This window comes from Nicotiana attenuata, chromosome 6 (assembly GCF_001879085.1).
Source record: "Nicotiana attenuata strain UT chromosome 6, NIATTr2, whole genome shotgun sequence".
NCBI classification, from domain to species: Eukaryota; Viridiplantae; Streptophyta; class Magnoliopsida; order Solanales; family Solanaceae; genus Nicotiana; species Nicotiana attenuata.
This window is the reverse complement of record NC_031994.1, coordinates 22,002,258-22,015,171: the sequence shown is the minus strand read 5'-3', so window position 1 is coordinate 22,015,171 and position 12,914 is coordinate 22,002,258. Positions and strand designations below refer to the sequence as shown.

At 37.3% G+C, this 12,914-nt stretch overlaps 1 long non-coding RNA gene across 3 annotated transcripts; it reads left to right on the top strand.

Moving 5' to 3' along the window:
* Nucleotides 269-9,216, top strand: LOC109228202. Of its 3 annotated transcripts, none has more exons than XR_002068335.1 (8): nucleotides 269-289; nucleotides 5,757-5,836; nucleotides 5,927-6,141; nucleotides 6,334-6,511; nucleotides 6,623-6,796; nucleotides 7,144-7,329; nucleotides 7,589-7,659; nucleotides 8,951-9,216. It is a non-coding gene; the product is annotated as an uncharacterized LOC109228202 (long non-coding RNA). The 3 variants fall into 3 exon arrangements; XR_002068334.1 differs by having other exon boundaries at nucleotides 5,927-6,240; XR_002068333.1 differs by having other exon boundaries at nucleotides 5,927-6,511.

The following is a 12,914-nucleotide window of genomic DNA, read 5'->3' as shown; positions in this document are numbered from 1 at the left end:
ATAATTTATAATGTGCTAAAGCTGCTCTTAATCCACCCTGGTTCTTGTGCAGCTTCTCTACTCATGGTCATTGTAGTTATAGAATAATCTCGATCCTAATTAAAGTTGACAAGTGAAGAAGCATCTTAAAGGAGTAAGTTACTTATTTGAGTAAGTTTTGGATTTAAATATATTTTATTTACTGAGATACCAGGAAAGCGTTTATTGAAGTTCAACGAAGAAACTCACGAAATAATTCAAAGAATATCATGTCGTTCTTGCAAGACATATCGGGGGTTCAACTATAATGGTAAGCTAAAATAAACAATAGTCATCTTATACAAAGTAGCAATTTAATTGTAATGTTCGGACAAGAAAAGGAAAGTGACAATACAAACAAGGAAATAGGGTATAGCTGAAAAGGAAAGTGACGATACAAACAAGGATATAGGGTATAGCTGAAGTGGGAATTGGGTTCTCTTACTGGGCTTCACGTATTGTGCTTTCAGAAGGAAGAGTATTGGACCTTGGGGTCTTTATTCAATTAGTCCAATTAGTTGGGTCAGTTAGTTAAATAACACATTAGTAGAGAAGTGGGTATCTTTTGACAATAACAGTATCCTAACTACTTTCTCTCTCTACTTCTTTTCCTTTCTTCTTCTTCTTCTTCTTCTTCTTCTTCTTCTTCTTCTTCTTCTTCTTCTCTCTAAACTCCATTTCTACTCCATCTGAGTTCATTCATGTCAGTTGAAGTGCAGATTGTAATCATTGAATTGTTGATCAATAAAGCTTAGTTCATTTTCGAATTTCATTTCTCAATTAAGTACATTACAAATTGGTATCAGAGCATTTCCTGGCTACAATGACAGTTCCAGAAACTCGTTTGAAGTCTAATGAAGATTACGTGAAGAAATTAGATAATCAGTTACAAAATTACATGGCAGAGACGAATAAAAAATTGGAATCGCATGATTCTAATATCGATGATGTTGGAAGAAAGCTGGATGTGATGATGGATAAGCTGAGCAAGGATGGCATCTTGGGAAGTGCTCCAGTCGAAGTCAATCACATTGAAGGTTCCAGTAGTCGACCCAGGTTTGCGGAGTAGAATGAGTATTCTATTGGTAGAAGGCAAGGAAATAACCATGTACATAGGTTTGAAATTACTTATTTTGAAGAAGGTGATTCCAGATCTTGGCTCCGCAAGTGTGAAAGATACTTTCACTTTAATCAGATAACTGATCCTCAAGAGAAGTTGGAGGCCGCTGTCCTTCATCTCAATGGGAGAGCTGAATCCTGGTACTTCTCTTATCATCTGAGCAGAGGTAGTGTGAGATGGTCTGAGTTTGTAGAAGAAATCAGTAAGAGATTTAAGGAGTCTGATAATAGCAATCTTAATCTCTTGGGAGAGTTCAAAAGAATTGAGCAGCAAGGATCAGTAAATGATTACCTGGCAAGATTTGAAGATTTGAAGGCTTGGGTCTTGATTAAACACCCCACTATCCCTGAAGAATTCTTCCTTAGATTCTTTATTGAGGGACTCAAGGATGAAATCAGGCACACAGTCAAGATGCTTGATCTTTTTTCCTTGAGCCAAGCAGTGGAGAAAGCTAGGCATAAAGAAAAGCTGTTAGAAGCAGTAGCTAAGAAGGGTAAAATAAACATTACTAGACAGTCAGTACAGTACAACAATACTAATAGTCAATCAGGAGTGAGAACATCTGGGTTCCAACAGAAGGAAGGGGGGTCTACCTCCTACAATGTAGGCAACAAATTGTTTGAGGCAAGAAGAACAAGAGGTGAATGTTATAAGTGTGGGGAGAAGTATTTCCCTGGTCATCAATGTAAGAATAAGCAGCTAAATGTATTGTCTGGGTCTACTGAACAAGAGGGGGTAGAAATGAATGCTGATGAAGAAGGGATAGTGGATGAGCAAAGTCAGGAGACAATAATCGATGAGGCCATAAGTCTCAATGCCTTATCTGGGACAGTCACATCTACTACTATCAAATTGAAAGGAGTGTATGGTAAGCAAGTCATGGTGATACTGGCAGATAGTAGTAGCACCCATAGTTTTGTAGCGAGTGAAACTGCAAAGCAATTGGGGTGTGTGATTCAAGTAGATGCTCCAATGAGAGTTACAGCTGCCAATGGGAGTAACTTGATGAGTTATCACTCTTGCCCTCAGTTCAAATGGAAAATGTAAGGCAATGAATTTGAGCACAAGCTGAGAATGTTAGACATTGGGGGATGTGATATGGTTTTAGGAGTGGATTGGATGAGAAAGCACAATCCTATATTGTTTGATTTTATTGGATATAGATTACAGGTCAGTGTGAAGGGAAAGAGAGTAGAACTGAAGGGTTTTTCTGAAGAGGGTAGCTTATAGAGTATGTCAGCTGCATGGGTGAAGCAGCTACTCAAGAAGGGCCAACTGTTATGGGCTCATCTTTTCACAATTACTGCTCAGTCTACTAATGAAGGAAGAGGCATACCTGAACAAATTAGAAGGCTGCTGACTAAATTTCCAGGAGTTTTTGCTGAGTCAAAGTCTCTGCCACCACAGAGGAGTCATGATCACTTCATCCCTCTCAAATCAGATGCAACTCTAGTCAGCATTAGACCCTATAGGTATAACCATTTTCAAAAGAATGAGATAGAAAAACAAGTGACTGACATGCTTAATAGTGGTACCGTTCAGCCTAGTCATTCTCCTTTCTCCTCAGTTATTGGTTAAAAAAAAGGATGGTAGTTGGAGGTTTTGTATAGATTACAGAGAATTAAACAAAATGACTGTGAAAGACAAATTTCCTATACCTCTAGTAGATGATCTCATGGATGAATTAAATGGTTCATGTATTTATTCAAAGATTGATTTGAGGGCTGGTTATCACCAGATTAGAATGAAGGAATCTGACATATACAAGACTGCATTTAGGACTCAGTTGGGACATTATGAGTTCGGTTATGCCATTTGGGTTTACTAATTCACCTACTACCTTTCAAAGTTTAATGAATCATGTATTCAAGCCTTTCCTTAGGAAGTTTGTGCTGGTATTTTTTGATGATATATTAGTGTACAGTCCTTTAGTGGAGAGTCATGTTATGCATCTTAGGCAGATATTAGAGGTGTTACAGAAAGAGCAACTTTATGCTAAGTTGTCTAAATGTGCTTTTGGTCAAAGTCAAGTGGAGTATTTGGGGCATATTATCTCAAGCCAAGGGGTAGCTACTGACCCTACTAAGATTGAGGCCATGATCAATTGGCCTGTTCCCAGATCTGTTAAGGATCTTAGAGGGTTTTTGGGTCTCACTGGTTACTACAGGAGATTTGTCAAGTCTTATGGAATTATCAGCCTACCCCTCACCAATTTACTGAAGAAGAACTCATTTTAGTGGTTTGAGGAAGCTGAAACAACCTTCAATCAGCTAAAAGCAGCCATGTCTTCAGCTCCTGTTTTAGCCTTGGCTGACTTTACTAAGCCATTTATTGTAGAAACTGATGCTTGATCTACAGGGATGGGGGCTGTTTTAATGCAAAATGGTCGACCAATAGCTTACTTAAGCAAGACTTTTTCAGTACAGAACAGGGGACTATCAACTTATGAGAAAGAATATATGGCAGTTTTAACTGCAGTGGAGAAATGGAGACACTATTTACAGGGAGGTCATTTTATTTTAAGGACATATCATCAAAGCCTTAAGTACTTGTTAGAACAAAAGATTACCACAACTTTAGAACAAAAGGGATTGACTAAGCTTCTAGGCCTGACTATGAGGTACAGTACAAGAAAGGCACTAAAAACAGGGTAGCTGATGCCTTGTCAAGAAGACAAGATCAGGAGTCCACCTTATTGGCAATCTCTATTGTTCAACCTACTTGGTTACAAGAGATTAGCCTCAGTTATGAAGAGGATCCTATTGCTTTAGCATTGTTGGGTGAACTAGCTGCCTCTTCAGGCAGTAAATTCAGATTATTCATTACAACAAGGGGTCATCAAGTATAAACACAAAATCTATGTGGGAAGAGGAACCAATCTAAGGAGTAAGATTTTAGAAGCAATGCATCAATCACCTCTTGGTGGTCATTCTGGGCAACAAGGTACTTATAGGAGGGTGCAGCTGATTTTCTATTGGCCTAACATGAAATCAAAGATCTTTAAATGGGTGAGTGAATGTGATATTTGTCAGAGGATCAAGTCTGAAAATGTGCACCCCCTAGGGCTATTACAACCCCTTCCTATTCCAGAACAGGTGTGGCAGGATATATCTATGGATTTTGTAGAGGGCTTACCTTTCTCTACAGGGAAGAATGTTGTGCTAGTTGTGGTGGATAGGCTGTCCAAGTATGGACATTTCTTAGCCTTAAAACATCCATTTTCAGCACAAGAAGTGGCAGAACTATTCCTGAAGGAGGTGTATAGGTTACATGGACTTCCCAGATCTATTGTTTCAGACAGAGGATCTGTTTTTACTAGTCATTTTTGGCAGCATTTATTCAAAATAATGGAAACTAAGCTTAATATGAGTTCAGCCTATCACCCTCAGTCGGATGGGCAAACTGAAAGACTCAATCGGTGTTTAGAGACCTACTTACGAGCTATGGTGTTTGAGAATCCTAAACACTGGGCTAGATGGCTACCACTGGCAGAGTGGTGGTATAACACTAATTTTCATAACTCTCTTAAAGTCACTCCCTTTGAAGCCCTTTATGGTCACCCCCCAACTCAACTACCATTGGGAGCTTTACCACATACACATCAAGGCCCGACTGGGTTGAATCTAACCAAACTACAACATATGCTATAAGCACTACGTGACAACCTTGTGCAAGCACAGTCACGGATGAAATTTTATGCAGATCGACTCTGTTCTGAACGAGTCTTGGAGGTAGGGGACCAGGTGTACCTCAAACTACAGCCCTATCGACAGTCATCTATTGAAGTGAGAAGAAATGTCAAGCTTTGTGCTCGATTATTTGGTCCTTACAAAGTTTTACAGAAGATTGGTGAAGTGGCGTACCATTTAGAGCTACCACCAGAATCATGCCTCCACCCAGTCTTTCATGTGTCCCAGCTCAAACGGCGTATTGGACCATCAATATGCCCTCAGCAGCATCCACCAACTTGTGACAGTGAAGGTCATATTTTGATTCAGCTAGTTGCCATTTTACAGAGGCGTGTGGTTAAGGAGAGTCAAATTTTGGTTCAGTGGGCAAATTTGCGCAAAGAAGATGCGACTTGGGAGGACTGGGGCTACATCAAAAGCCACTTTCCGGCGTTTATCGCTCAACAACGACCTTTAGGGCAAGGTCTCTTTCAAAGGGGAAGGTATTGTAATGTTCAGACAAGAAAAGGAAAGTGACGATACAAATAAGGAAATAGGGTATAGCTGAAGTGGGAATTGGGTTGTCTTACTGGGCTTCACGTATTGGGCTTTCAGAAGGAAGAGTATTGGGCCTTGGGGTCTTTATTCAATTAGTCCAATTAGTTGGGTCAGTTAGTTAAATAACACATTAGTAGAGAAGTGGGTATCTTTTGGCAATAACAGAATCCTATCTACTTTCTCTCTCTACTTCTTTTCCTTTCTTCTTCTTCTTTTTCTTCTTCTTCTCTCTAAACTCCATTTCTACTCCATCTGAGTTCATTCATGTCAGTTGAAGTGCAGATTGTAATCATTGAATTGTTGATCAATAAAGCTTAGTTCCTTTTCGAATTTCATTTCTCAATTAAGTACATTACAGTAATTTTGTAATATCTTGTACTTAATTAATGTAGGGACGTCATTGACTACAAGGTTCAAAATGTCATATAGATTAATCCACCTTATCCACAATGTCTGTACAACTACATGTAAGGTATTACACTACTCCCTGCTCCTACATATATTGTGCTTGTTTCATTCTTATTATTAATCTTCAAAAGTTTCGTGTTTCTGTCGTGGACAGGATCATGGAAGACGGAAAAATGCTTGTCTCTTTCACCATGAGTAGTGCATCAAAATTTTAACCTCTCATCCTTGTTCCAATGGATGAAGACATAATACTAGATTTTTACCTGAACCTTTCTGTTCTTATCAACACGGTATTTTAGTCATATACAGTTACAGGTTTGATGTTGATTTCCAAGATGCCTCCAGCTCAAAATTCATCGGGAGACCAAGGTAAAACAGAACAACTTTGAAGTTTATTCCTTTTAAATTTCAAGAATCTATTTGATTAATGTGTTTCATGATTGATGTCAGAGAATGCTGCAGACCAAGGTAAAACAGAACAACTTTGAAGTTTATTCCTTTTAAATTTCAAGAATCTGTTTGATTGATGTGTTTCATGATTGATGTCGGAGAATCCTGCAGTTGATGCTCAACAAAAAGGAGAAGTTGCTGGCAATGCAGATGGTGTTTAAAGAAGAAAATAGCATAATTACTGATGGTGAAAGTAAAAATTATCATGAGAAAGTTGCAGCTTTACCTACTTATGACCCTTCAACAGCTAAAGAACCTCACCTTGAGAACTACGAAGATGGCAAAAGAGGTTATTTTCACTGAAGTTTCTTGGTTATGGAATTAGCTTCTCTTCTGCATAGTATTTATTTTATGGTAGTTGTCTTTTACTTAGAGTACGCCATTCAAATCTTCAATGTAGATGAATATAAGAGAAACGCAGCTTAAGCATCCTTTTCAATGTACAAGATTTCAAACATCTGCAAATGATTTAGTGAGTCAAGTCACTAACTTGAAACGCATAATTTTGATCAACCTCTGGACTCAATTTTGGAGGGGAAGGATGATCTTCATGACCAACCATATAACCAGAAAGGTCAGTAACTTCCGCTGTCATCTTAGAACCTAATTATACCCTTAGCTATATTTAATGTGCTTGTGTATTCCATCAAACAAAACTTAAGTTTTTGATTGTACCTTATGTTTGATAGTTGAAAAGATATATGGACACCATTAGATTAGAACCTAACTATATTCTTGTACGTGTTCCTCCTCCTTTTGTCGCTCTCTTTCGTGATTATATGACAAGGAAATATACAAAATATTATATATATATACATATATATATATATATATATATATACATATATATATATATATAAGTAATTCAGAAAAATAAAACCCTTTGAAGTTTCTAAATGGTAAAACTTACAACCGATGCAGGTGAATCCTCAAGTGTTTCCAGTGAGACAGTAGAAGAATGCATCATATCATCATCACTTGAAGAACAAGAAACTACAAGGAATGGAAGATCAGGCCAGAACGAAGATAACTGACATTGGTTAAGGCAGCAAAGAGAGAACTCTTTTGATGCACCAAAGAATAAATATGAGTTACCAACTGAACAAGGTAAATCGTTGAAGACGAAACAAAAACGGGAGTAAACGACTCCATTGAGAATGAAATGAAGGTCACCAACAAATTGCGCTTTGTTATTCTTTGTGTAAATATATATTTGAACTTCTTTTTTAATGAACTTTGTTATACCATATTATGCATGAGGGAAAAAACTTGACATAAATATATAGGTTCTTCTACTGCCACTTTCTTTTCATCTTTCAACATTCTGTGACCTAATTTAATGTCTTGTTTGTGAAAATATTTGCAGGTAAAGCAAGTCTCTACTGCAGCTCACCCTCAAATTCTTGGCCTGTATATATTGTTGATCTATAACATAAGGTAAACATTTTGCTTTTCTGATTGTGTATCTTTTCAAGTTTAGTACACAATTATTATTTCGCCCTTTTTATAGTTAGGAACATTCTGAATTGTAAAATAGGCAATTTTATCTTAGAGATAGGATTTTAAGACAATAAAATACTGAAGAGGTTGGACATAACCACTTGATATCACATAAAATTATACATTTTGAAAGCAATTTTATCAGTAGTGAAACATTTTTAAAGCTTAACATTGATTGTATTGTATTAGAAGAATTGGGCTTACATTGGCGCCTAAAATCTTTACTATGGAATTTGCCGCTCACTTTGATTTCTCTTTTTCAGTTTATGTTGGAAGGATTGTGTTAATTACAAATATTTCTATTATTCAATATAGCCTCTTAATTATTTCAAGATTTTATCCCTCCTCTCTGTGAACAATAAATGTATTTTTTTAGTACATCATTTTCATAGTTAGAGTAGAGAAGTCATCACCACCAAGTAATTGATTAAACTTCTAATAGTTCACTGATCCCTTGTGTCAAAAGTCATACATGTTGCATTACATATTAGAATTGTTATTTTATAATGCCTCAAGTATGTATATCATTTTCGTTAAATTTTTTTTTTGAAGAATTAGATTATGTGTATTGTTTGCGATGTGGATTATGGTATGTCTAATAGAAATATTCTGCATTTGCTTCTTCAGTAATGCTTAAGCTCTCTAACTGCAGGTTCTAATCCTTTTGTTCAATACTATTGCAAAAGAATGTTTATAACAAATCAACTTTCAAGAAGGATACAAAGTATGAAAGAATTTACTATGTTGCAAGTACATATTTCATAATTTTTTAGCAATCTTTTACAAATATTTGGTTCCTCAATGGATGTTTATAAACATAGTGTGAAGCAACAACTGTTCACGAGTTGCTGGCACTGCAACCTCCCCTGCAACCTTATATAGCAACCACGTGTTGTGTACATATCTGTAGCTACTTTACTCATCTTTAGTGCTGATTGAAAATCATCAAAAGCTATTCGAGAAAAAGAATCACAAAGTATCAAGGTGATCTTCTTCCATATTTTCTTTTTGATCCTCTGTTTGACTCTTTTTTTCAAATTATTTTTCTATTTGTTCGTCTCACTTCAAAAAGGTAAAATCCTTCTTACGTTTCTCCATCTGGGTCTCTTTTTATAATTATGTTTGATTTATATTTGATTTTCCCCTGCTGGGAATTGATATGAACGGAGGTAATATTATCATTATGCCTCTATCTTTAATGACAACCGATTGTTACTGCAAATCCTAGGAAGCCCGGCAATGTGACATAACTTCAGGCAACATGGTGGTACATCTTTCGTCAAAGGATGGATCCAAGAAGGCCAACCCTAAGTTGTTGTTCGTCATCCAGTTTCTCCTCCATCTCCATCTATTAGTTCAGTTGTTCCAGCAACAGATAAAAAAGAGACATTTTTTGTTAGACTTGATAATTTAGCTACCCTTAATGTTACAAGGAGTGTTTTGTAATTACTATTAAGTTTTTTGTTATGATAATATCTGAATCCCTTATTACCAAAAAAATAGTATGAAGCAGCGACGCTTCCTTTCTCAGCAGTCTTGCTAAATGTCTCAGCATTAAATTTTCATGGTAATCTTTTAGCTGGACAAATAACTACCACCGATGACGGGCATATGCCCGTGCATAGCACGGGCTGCACCATCTAGTAACATATTAATAAGTGAAGGTTCTTGGACGACCAAGGGTAAATACGTAATTTTAAAAATATGAACCCACGGTTGACTATCCTATATGTGTAGCTCTTGGTGACACCTGTTTTACACATTTCTTCTTCCTTCACACCTATTCCTGTACTTTCTTGAAGTATACCTGTTCTTGAATCTTCCAGAGCCTCTCTCTCCTGTCTTACCTTATCTTTCTTCTTTGTTACAGATTCTTAGCGTCGTTTCAGGGTTTTCTATTCAGAATTTTTTAATTTGGTTCGTGTTTTTATTACAATATGAGAATTTAAGAAGAAACTAAAGCTAAAAAACTAAGATAAGCTAAGAAAAAGGAAATAACAGCTTTCATTGATAGCCTGTCAAGATGGCAAGTTCGATACAAATAGGGGAAGTAAGACCTAGGGGTCAAAGTGAAATAAAAGAAACATAGGAGAAATAAAGTAATTACTTATCGGACTGAAATGTAAAAAACTAATAAATAACCAACCCAACTCCCATGTACACTTTTGGAAACATAAAGTACTACTTTCCATAGCTGATCCATTTCCATATCGTATCAGTACTCCCCCGTAAACAACACCCTTGTCCTCAAGGATGAGGAACTTAATCCATCCCCGATCAAATGGAAACAATATGATAAGTATTTCAAAACATTCACCATCTGTAACCACACTTTCACAAGCCCATATGTTGAAGGAGGGAGAAGAATTAATGGCAAAGCACTGCATTTCATGAATTGTCACTAAAATAAATGATCTGGTTGATTTGGCCAAGAAATGAGACTGTGACTGCAAAGCTTGTAACAAAGGGTAGCCCTGGGCGCCAAAGAAGTGCTCTACAATTCTACACTTACTGTTCGTTGACTCAAAATGCAAGCAAGTTTCTCCTGTAGCTATGTTCTGGTTCAAAACTTCAATTCGACCAATATGCTGCTCAAACCCTTTTTTTCCAATTCCGGATGCTATTATGTGAACTTCTTTTGCGAGTAACATGTAGAATGAAGTAGAAAGAATGTTAGAGCTTTCATGTTCTTCAAATTTGCCAATGAATCTAGTCATGAGGATATTCTCATCAATGCTCGTACGAAGTTTCAGCATCCGGTTAATTTTGTTTCCAAGGCTGTTAGGATCATAAAACAGCAAGAGAACCAAGTTCTTCATAGAGCTTAAATTTTCATAAATCAATTCTTCACTACCCTTGATCCTCAAATCACGACGAACATGCAACTTGGTATTGGTAGCCTTCTTCCTTGTGTCAAATCGGTCACAACGAGCCCTTTCTGTAACAAATCAAATAACTTCAAACTTTAATTGTGCCTCAACAGAGAAATTCTTCACAAAAAATTGTTTCCCATCATTAGTCAAGCTCTTGTAGAAAGCAACATACTCTTCTTTTGTGATCTCTTCAGGCTTCCTCATCCAAATAGACTTCTGCTTGTTCGCCAATGACCACTCATTAGGAACTTCTTTTATACCAGCATCATCTACTTTAATTTCAAGGCCGATGTCACAAAATAACCCATTAAAATGGCGTAGAACTTCTGCTTTGATGAAAGCATTAAGAGACTGGTATATACGACTGGAATCATATCTAGGATACTGGGGTTTAATATTCCGCCTCTCCCTCTTAGGAAGCTCTATGAACTATAAAACTAATGAGACATCCATTTTTACGGCATACAATACCATAAAAGAACCAGCCTTCATCCAGTTAATAACCTGCTTGTATTCCTCAATGAAACCAATAGAGCACTTGTATTCATCAAGTAGATTAAAAAGAGAGAAGTCCTTCAGTAAGGCTTTCTCTATTAAAAGCTCTGTTTCATTCTTCTGGTGCAATTGAATTAAGAACCTGAGCAGCAAGAATTCAGGTACACTTGGAATAATAGACATGACCAAACGATAAAACAGTTGATGATGATGAAATATATGCAGATAATTCATTGCAACTCGACAAGCATCAGCTTCTTTGGCTATTACAAGCCATATTCCCAAGTGAGTAGCTTTGCCAGGACTAAAGTCATGACTGGAACTTGCATTGTAGGACTCCAGGAAGGTGACAATAAATTCAGCAGAATTTTGTATCAATTTGCTGCACGAATCGTTCAATACAACAGCAATATCATTTGGTACAAGAGTAGTCACCTCTCCCAATGGTATACAAGCAGCAACTTCTATGAAATTATTCACAAGTTTAGGAAACTGAATTTCTGGCTCGAGCTCATAGTCATGGCACCTTGACTGATTTCCATTGTTCTCATCTTGCAAATACTCTACGAATGGACGAACAACAGAAACATAAGAGCCTGACCGCGAACGGATGGCCATCACCTCTGGAGTTCCACCACCACCAATATATCCCTGAGCTTGAGATTTCCCTATTGAAAATGTGATAGAATGTACGCTACCAATGCAATTTAACACATTGCTGGCCTTCGGCTTGCCCTCATAGGTAACTAGTAATCCAGGGCAGGAATATTTCCGGGAAAAATATAAGGCAAAGGGAGACCCAGAAGATCTTGTTGAAAAACTAATGCATCCCCTTGGTTCTAAATGAGAACAGAGTAGAATGAAAAACCTTCTCATTGTTCTGGTTGCAACTGAAATAGAACCAATTGAACTTGAGCCACTTACTAAGTGCATCAGTTTTCTTGTGTGATATGGATGACCTATAGCAACAGGGGTACTTGGAGTACTTCCTGGATCCCATATAAGTAGTGATGTACCCCCAGATAAGACAACTAAAGCAGGAAAAACAGCTAGAGATGTGTGTTGCAATGCAGTTACAGTGCACTTAGCAATTATCTCTGGTACAACTTTAGAAAACTCATATCCAAGAGTAAACGTGTTAGGCTTCAACCAGGTAGCCTCAAAGAAGACATGGTAGTCGTTGAGAGCCTTGTAGCAAGTAGCAGAAACAGGCTCTGTGGCATCAGTATGTTTGTTTATGTCATCCGATCCATCAACAAGGATCTCAGGTTTAACCATGGGAAGAACACCTGGAAACTTAACCTCCACCTCTTGTACAATCATTTCACAAAACTTCTTTAAGAGTTTCACAATAATCAGTCCAACAAGCCTCATTTCCATGGATTGAATTAAAGCTCGATCAAGAACTTCAGGACAGAAAAATGAAATTCCGAATTGTCTGACATACTCTCTACATATTTCAATAGTCTTCTCAATTTCAGATCTAAAATTGGCTTTATCCCACTCTTCATTACACACATGAGTTTTTTGAGTTGAACAATTACTCTCTTTCAACTGTTTGGCTTTGTCTAGTGTGCTGCTATGACCTTCCTCAGCAAACTTGGTGCTTCTGTATGTCCTCCAGATATCACCATTGACAACACGAGAATTTTGATAATCTATTGGCTCCAACAACGTCTCAAGAACAACACAATCCATCCCATTCAAAGGTTTGACTCCTCTCGAGCTCTCTTCCTCCGGGGAAAATATCTGGTATACCCACAACCTTTGATATTTGTTCGATGTCTACCATGGTCGTCTTCTCTAGTTGTCCACTCTCTATCA